Source organism: Rhinolophus hipposideros (assembly GCF_964194185.1).
Source record: "Rhinolophus hipposideros genome assembly, chromosome: 6".
NCBI lineage: Eukaryota > Metazoa > Chordata > Mammalia > Chiroptera > Rhinolophidae > Rhinolophus > Rhinolophus hipposideros.
In genome coordinates this window covers 85,380,970-85,386,941 of record NC_138052.1, presented here as the reverse complement: position 1 = coordinate 85,386,941, position 5,972 = coordinate 85,380,970, and positions in this window count along the sequence as shown.

The following is a 5,972-nucleotide window of genomic DNA, read 5'->3' as shown; positions in this document are numbered from 1 at the left end:
GCTTGTCTCTCTCCTCGATCGTCTCCTTGTGGCTTCCCTTATCAGCACCAGCACAGCTGTCAGCCCCTGCGTGTGTCCCTGCGAGCGAGCGAGTGAGCGAGGGAGCAGCGCTGCTCCGCCACGCGCAGCCCCAGCCGCTCCGCTCAGCATGTGCTCCGGAGCCCACCCCGTGCTTAATAATTCAGGACATGTCAACAGCGTTTCACCGGCAGCACGGGCAGCAGGAGCCAGGCCAGGGGAGGGGGCAGCCCCCAGCCCAGGACAGGGATCCTTGGTCCTTGCCTGAGCCCTGGTAGGGCTGAGCCCTAAACTCTTGCTATACCCTAGCCACTCGTGGGGTCCTCAGATGGTCCCACTCCCAGGCCACCCAGGGAGGAGTGCTGCACCCGGAGTCTTCAGCTCATTCTGCCACTTTTCTGGACCACGCCCCAGGAAGGGTCAGCCAACTCCATCTCCTGGCTCCTGGCCTCCCTGACTCCTGCCTCCAGCACCCAGCCACCACCCGACCCCACTACCCCATCCACAGCGGCTTCCAGAAACTACTTAGCAGAGCCACTTGTTTGAATGGGGGGGGGCAGAGAAGAGCAAGATAGACAAGGGGACAACGGTGAGGCCACCAACGTTCTCGGCTTCCCTAGAGGTTTACTCCTGATGTTCACACCTACCATACCCTGCCCCCTTTGGGACGCTGGTCACCCCTCTATTACTTTGCCCCACCCCGAAATTCAGTCACTGGAGTGTCTGGGAAGAAGGCATCCTTGCATATCTGTGGCCACTTTGCTTCCCCAGATGTTTCCCAAATTTCTAGCCACAACCGGTTGGGGGTGGGGAGGGGCTGTTGAGTGAACAGGCCAGGGAGCAGAGAGGCCAAATGGTACTGGCGGGAGTAGAAATGTGCCGGGCTTGGATGGCAGGAAGTGCGATCCTGAAGAAACAGATGCAGGGGGTGCCTGGCAGAGTGGGGTAGGGGAGCCCTGGGGTGGCTGCTGTCCTGCCAAGGGGAGGCAAGCATCCGGGCTGTTATCACAGGCAGGGACGGCCCCTGTTGGCAGGCCAGCAGGAGATGCCTCGGTGCCCCCGAGTGGGGGTGGTCACAGTGAGTAACATGTGCTCTGGGGGCCCTGTGAGAGCATGAGCCCTCATGGGAGAGGAAGCACTTGTCCCCTAGAGGAGGGGGGGCTGATTAATCGGGGTGCTAATGAGCAGCAGGGAGAGGAAGCTCAGAGGGGCGGGGGAGGCGGCTCCATCGATCTGAGCCGCGGAACCAGCAGCTGAAAAAAAAGTGAGAAGGGAATCGATCTGAGGGAAACGGCAGCTGCTGGGGATTAGAGCCCGAGGTCCACCCGCTGCCCAGTGGCCACCCCTCCCCTGCGTCAGACCTGCCCCCCCCCATGCAGCCCCTGCCTGGCCCTGGGAGAGGGGCCCAGCGATGGTTGCCCTGAGGGACAAGGAGCCACTCTGCTCCCCTTTGGCTACAAGACTGGGCCAGCGCCGTCCTCGTGGGTCACCCCAGTATGTAGCCCACATACCTCCAGGCCCCTGGCCATGCATGACACCCTGCTTGGGTCGTCCCCAGCCTCTCCTCAAAGTAGCTTCCTCAGGGGCCCTGTGGCTGGGCTTCCCCACAAGCTGGAAAGATAGACTCTGGGGGTTAGGGGCTGCCTCTGGCGGCATCCCAAATGGGGAAAGGGTTGGCCCTGGGAGCAGCTGTGAGTTAGCACGCAGAGTCACCGGAAAGCCCTCTCTGCCCCCTGTCCAGGCCCCCCTATGCTCCCCCCCCACCGCGGGACTTCCAGTCTAGACCCTTCCAGTGTTTCTCCCTCACCTTCTTGTCCTCCCCCAGCCTTTCTCTTCCCCTTTCTCCTAGTATTGATTTTTCTTTACTGTTTTTTTTAAAGGTGATTTAATTGCTTTTTTAAGGTTACTTCAGTCTGGGGCTCTGCCAAGAAAGCGGGGAGCTGCCCCCCAAGCTTTCCCCAGTACTCGTTGCTGCCCTGGGCTCAGTGCATGTCCCTAAATTGCCCTGCCATCCACTGAGATCGTGGGGTCATACTCCCCCCCAACGCACTGGTCTCCTTCGTGAGCTGAGAGCACACCCTCTTTCTTCCTGAGGGTGGGGCAGAAAGCCTTCTACCTCTAGAAGGAATGAAGTTGGGTGGTAACCCAGTGTGGTCGGAGGAGGGGAGGATCCAGGACACTGGGAAGTGGAACAGCAGTTAACTGCACGCACCCCCACCAATGCCCCACAGCCAGCTGTCTCCAATTGTCCCCAAGTCCCCATCATCCATTCTCCCAGACCCCCAGGAATCTGGTTATACTCAGTGGGAGTCCCACACATACATCTTTTCAGCCCATCCCTTGGTCTCCACCCCCACTCCCCCAGCCTCTTCTGTTCCCCCTTCCCTCTACACCCCCTTTCCCTCTGGCCCCCGTCCTTTCTCCCCTCCCTCTCCCCGCTTCCCTGCCTGCCTCCCTCTCTGCCCGGCTGCAGTTGGGTGATAATCTCCCTCATTTAGCCTCCCGGCTGCTTCCCCGGCTCATTGCCCAGCTGGTCCCTGGGGCCCAGCCCAGCTTCTTCCCCACCCCCACCCCCAGCCCAGCGCCCAGCTACCCTGTCCCCTCCCTGCTTCCTCCACTCACTCCCTGGGGACCAGCTGCCCCCTGCAGTGAGCATCTGAGCCAAGTTTGGCTGGCCAGGACCCGAGCTGGGTGTGAGCAAAAGGGGAGGGACTCTAATTGGGAGTGTGGGTGCTGGGCCCTCGGGGACCCAGGGGTAGAGGTGGCTGCAGGGTCAGGCCGCGAAGCCTTAGCAGGTGTCCTCTGTCCTGCAGTTGTCCCCATTCCCCAGAATTGTTCTCCAATTCTCCACCCCCCAGGGTGGAGCCCCCTAGGCTTCCTGACCACAAAAGAGAATGGTGGGGGGACTGAGAGGTGAGGTTGGAGTGGCACCTGTGCGTCCTGACAAGGCAGGGGATGGGAATGGGGGCCGGAGGGTAAGGGAGATGAGAGGGAGGGCGGGCCGGTTCTGACTCGGAGCACTAGGGAGGGTAAGAGGTCTGATTCAGACAAAATGCCCAAAGGCAGACTCGGAGACCTCCCAGGATCCAGGTGGAGGGCTCTCAGGGCGCCTCTAACCCCTTCCTGCATTGGGGCTTCTGGGGCTCTGCCTCTTCTCCCGGCGCAAGGACCCCCAAGCTGAGCTGCGTTTGCCCCTTCCCACCACGTGTGGGCCCCAGACTCCTTGCCTGGGTAGCCCCATTCGTAAATGACAAGACCCCCAAACTCCCAGACAGCATTCTCCTAGAGTCTCCAGCCTCCCCCCCCTTCCCACAGGACACCCCCTTACCACCCTCACCGTCCCCGACACCTGTCCTGGACCAAGGGATGAGCCAGTGTGGGACAGACAGGCACGGGAAGGGACAAGGTGGGGGGAGGCCAGGACTGGGCAGGCCTGGCTGGTGAGCGAGCAGCAGTGACAAACGGGCTGTGTGGGGGCCGAGGGGCGGGGGGCGGACGGCGGCTGATTTATCTGGGTTATTTATGCTGCGGACGAGGCAGGAGAAGCGGTTAATGAGAGTCCCAGAGAAGGGGGGTGGGGAGGTCCGGACGTGATCTGAGGCGACTTAGGAGGGTTAGGGTCCCACTGCCTGGCCCTGCCCCCACTGTCCACCAGCACTCTGCACCCCCAACCTGTCCTAGGGCCAGCTTAGCTCAGCCCTGACCCCTGCCCTGTGGCTTCTACCAAAACCCCATCCCGTTTAGGGATGCCCAAGCCACATCAGTGGGTCACTGGGACTGAGGAGACCAGATCCAAGATGGAGAAGCCGCTGGGGGGACAGGCGAGGGGGCCAGGAAGGGGAGAGCAGTGAAAGAAGATGAAAAGTCTTGGCTGGACAGAAACTGACCACATCTGTAGGGCCTTCGGGGGCGGGGGGAGGAAGCCAGTGTAGGAGTGGGTGGGCAGCTGGCAACTCTTGACCTGAGGCTGGAGAGAGGGCAAAGGGCACTGGGGTGCAGATCTGGTGTCATCCAGGAGCCATCAAGGGGCCTGAGAGGCAAAGACAGGCTGGGGGGTGGGGTGCTGGTCAGGGAAGAGAGAGCCAGGGAAGGAGGGGGGGAGAAGAGCCAGGGAAGGAGGGGGAGAGGGCTTTGCAGCAGTGAAAGCTGCTGGGAACAGATAAGGAGGCAAAGCAGCAGGAGGGATTAAAGCTCTGAGGGGCAGGGGCGGGGGCGAGGCGTGGGACACAGGGGGGGGGGGGCGCGGGTCCGGGAGGCCGGGAAGAGAGGGTTGAGGTCAAGACATCCAGGCCAAGGAGATGGGAGAAACGAGGTCTGTCAAAGGGTCAGGATTTAATCAGAGGCCAAGACGTGGTCATTGCCGAGGAAAGACGGAGGAAAGAAGGGACCCCTGCTTATCTCTTCTGGGGAGGGGGTGTGTCTCACCATTGGTGATTCCCCACACCCTATACACGTCAGAGATGGCAGAGCTAAGCAGACAGGTGTATTGCTGAGGGTTGGGTGGAGGAAAGGGGCAGGGGCCCACCTTGGGAGCCGCTGAGATCCTGGCAAGACGCTTAGGGCACAAAGCACCTCGAAGTGGGCAATGAAACCCAGTGTCACTGGGACCGACAGTCTACGGTGACCTGTCAGTCTGCCCTGGGATGGAGACCTCATCATGCCAGGGTGGCAAGGACCAGCATTTCAAAGGGTTTTTGTTTTTTTTTTGTGGGGAGGGGTATGGGCATGGCAGGTGGCTTCTCCAGGCTCCCGCCTCAGACCCGAAGCCCCTTACCACCCCCAGCCCTCCTGTTCTCCCAGCTTCCCAGAAGGGTGTGCTTGGGGAGGCTGAGGCCCTGCACCCTCCAGATGAGAGCCCTGGGCGGTTCAGAGGTGGCAGAAGGGAGCCGGGAGGGGAGGAGGAGAGGCGGTGGGGAGAGTGGAGCGGGGGTGGCGGGCGGGGCAGAGTAATTGCATGTTTGTCAGTTCTCCTGTCTCTGCACATGAGGGAGCGTGTGTGGTGGTGGGTGTAGCTTCGTTTGCCTCAAGGAGTATGTGTCTGTTGGCAGAGGTGTCAGTGTGCTTGTCTCAGGGGTCTGGGCTCTCCTTGGCCCCCGCCCCCTTTGTGTTTTGGGGATCATGGCTCTGGGCACACCCAGCTGTGCTCCGTGCTGATGCGGCAGATGTGGTGGGGCCCCAGCTGTGCTTGCTTCCCAGAGAGAGGGAGGGGGCTGCAATCTGCTCCCCCCCATAATGGCTGCTAAGTGCTGCAGGGAGGAGGTGGAGATGGGGGTGGGACTGGGTCCAGGGCAGCCCCACCAAAGGGGCAGGAAGAAGATTAGGGCCCTGCCCCCCACCCCATCATGTCCTGGCCAGCCTCCTCCCAACATGTTCTTGGCTCGGCTTCTCCCCCTCGCTGGCTCCAGAAGCCCATCCCAATATCTTTCCACACTCCGTCCCCATACCCAGCTCCCCTCCCCAGTCGCCCCATCATGCTTGGTGCCAGGGACCCGGCCCCCAGCTCGCTTCCCCTAGCTGATTTTACAGAATAATCTTTTTATGGAAACCGAAAAAAGCACTAATGGCAGGAGCGCACCCCTCCCCCGCATTCCGCCCCCGTCATCCCCCACTTCCCAGCCCAGTTCCCTCAGTTCTCCCTTCTCTACCCCTCCAAGGGGCCAGCACCCTCCTATCCCTACAGGGAAAATGAGGTCCCAGAGGTGATAGAAAAGGGGGCTCCCTGCTCTCTCCCCTCCAGAGGCAGGGGGCTCCCACATCCTGGGCCCTGAGCTGTGCCCTCAGATGGATGGGGCTTGAGGCCCCTCCCACAGCAGACAAGGCTATAGAGGAGTGGGGGGCATTCCAACTTCTAACATACCCCACCCCCTCCGCCTGAGTACATATTCACACACGACAGTGACTCCATCAGCCTGGGGGGTACGTTACAAAGACCTCAGCTTCACTAGCCCCCTCGC